Source organism: Sinocyclocheilus anshuiensis, unplaced genomic scaffold, assembly GCF_001515605.1.
Source record: "Sinocyclocheilus anshuiensis isolate Anshui unplaced genomic scaffold, SAMN03320099.WGS_v1.1 scaffold495, whole genome shotgun sequence".
NCBI classification, from domain to species: Eukaryota; Metazoa; Chordata; class Actinopteri; order Cypriniformes; family Cyprinidae; genus Sinocyclocheilus; species Sinocyclocheilus anshuiensis.
The window spans coordinates 648,208-650,868 of NW_015552586.1; the positions used below are offsets into that span (position 1 = coordinate 648,208).

General features: G+C 36.9%; 1 pseudogene; it reads right to left on the reverse strand.

The window, feature by feature from the left end:
* The window catches only part of LOC107665455 (bone morphogenetic protein receptor type-1B-like), a 59,388-nt pseudogene that overhangs the window by 15,394 nt on the left and 41,333 nt on the right, over window positions 1–2,661 (reverse strand).

Below are 2,661 nucleotides of genomic sequence, written 5' to 3' on the forward strand. Positions count from 1 at the left end.
GTGTGTGTGTGTGTGTGTGTGTGTGTGTGTGTGTGTGTGTGTGTGTGTGTGTGTGTGTGTGTGTGAAGAACAGCTCATACCGCTCTGATATCACAGCTACCAAGGAGATAAAGCCGCAGATGCTGTCGGCCTTGACAAGATTATCAGAAATACTGAGACAGACTCTTGTCGCCGGCAGCGATCGTGAGCAGAGACGCTTTGAAGATTCATCAGAGTCACGATCGCATTCACAGCATTAACTACAGACCAGCAAAAGCACCACACAACAGCAGATGATGATCTGCACACAGAAAACTGACCTCTTATGAACCATACATACTGTGCATCAAATCTCAACTGCCTTATTGTTTATTTTGTCGCAAAATACATCTATATTATCACAGCTCAATATATAAAGTTGGATATACAAGCATTTCCATCTTTAACCACATATTCAGTACATTCATGTGAAGATAAACTGCAAATCTCAACCTCTTGACAGATTAAACAAATATTATATCAGTATTAAAAGAAATAACAGATTAATTTACATAGAAATACCATAGATTTGTTTATTCCTCTATATTTTAACAGAGATCTAGTCTTTCTGTATCTTTTTTTATTTCTCATGCTACTCCATCAGTTCTTTCTTCATGTTTAAAGTCTTGTTTTCCGGTCAGTAGATGCTTCTCCTCTCATAAATCTCAAAGAAATGATAATAAACAGATAAACTATAAAACTGTCTAACTCTGAGAGTGAGCTGAGATCTTCAAACGAAACTGAAAACAATGAAAGGTCACTGTTTCACTGTTAAGACGAAAACAAAACTGTTTGACAGATCTGCTGCTCTTATTATTATCACATTTTTATTATTTTATTTAAATTTTTTTTTTTGGTATTTTTAATTAAGTTTTTACCTTCATTTAATATCAAATTCATTGCTGCTCTTGTTAGTTATCATCACTTTGTTTAAGCAGGTAATCTTTCTTTCTTTATTCATTCATTCATTTATAATACATTTTTATTATTAACTAAGTTTTTGCTTTCATTTTTCATCAAATTTGCTGCTGCTCTTATAATTATTATATCACCTTATTTATGCAGTTAATTTATTATTTTGATTTATTAATTTATACATTTTTTCAACAGATGTTTATTTAAAAATGTATTTTAAAAATACTTTAAAAAAATGTTGACCTTAACTTATTATCTTTTTTTAATCTATATTTCTAACTTTATTTTTTATTTTGACACTTCAATGACACTTCATATATATTTCTTCTTGTTTTGTGCTACTGTTGTTCTGCACCATATACAAGTGCTTTGGCTATATGGATGTACAATAATTGATCAAGCTTATAAACACATTAAAACTGAAAAACAAACTGTCCTGAGATAAATACACTCCTCTGAGTCGAGATGATCATAAGTAAACAGCTCAAACTCAATATAAACCTCCTCACATGAACATAACTTCAGCTTCACTGAGACACAGAACAGTGCCACTGATGTTAAGCACACTCACACACACTCACACACACACACACACACACACCCTCACACACACTCACACTCACACACACACACACACACACACACCCTCACACACACTCACACTCACACACACACACACACACACACACCCTCACACACACTCACACTCACACACACACACACACACACACACCCTCACACACACTCACACTCACACACACACACACACACACACACCCTCACACACACTCACACTCACACACACACACACACACACACACCCTCACACACACTCACACTCACACACACACACACACACACACACCCTCACACACACTCACACTCACACACACACACACACACACACACCCTCACACACACTCACACTCACACACACACACACACACACACACCCTCACACACACTCACACTCACACACACACACACACACACACACCCTCACACACACTCACACTCACACACACACACACACACACACACCCTCACACACACTCACACTCACACACACACACACACACACACACACACACAGACACACACACACACACACTCACACTCACACTCACACTCACACACACACTCACACACACACACACACACATACACAATTGAACATTCAGAAACACTTCAGTCCATCACACTAAAGCAACAAACACTGGAGATCAGTGACGATAAACCGGCAAGGTCACACAGAAACCTGAAACCATCTCTCTCTCACACACACACACACACACTCACACTTATACGTTTCTGTAAGTGGCTGAGATCAACAGAAACAGGAGTTTTGAAGTCAATAAAAAATAAATAAAATACAATACAACAAAACAAAACAAAATAAAATATTAAAATAAAATAAAAAATAAAATTATATAAAAAACTAAATATTAAATTAAATTAAATTAAATTAAATTAAATAGATGTAGGCCTATGAATTGTGTGATGCTCATTTCTAGAGTCTAATAAATCAATAAATAAACACATGCATTGATGTCTCAGTGAATGACTAGAGCAGAGAGAGAGAGGGATCAAGTTGTTGAGTTCTCCAGGTGTAGGGAGTAAATCTAGCGGACACACACACACACACACACACACACACACAGACACACACACAGACACACACACACACACACACACACACAGATCTCTGCGCTCAGTGAGTTCACACAG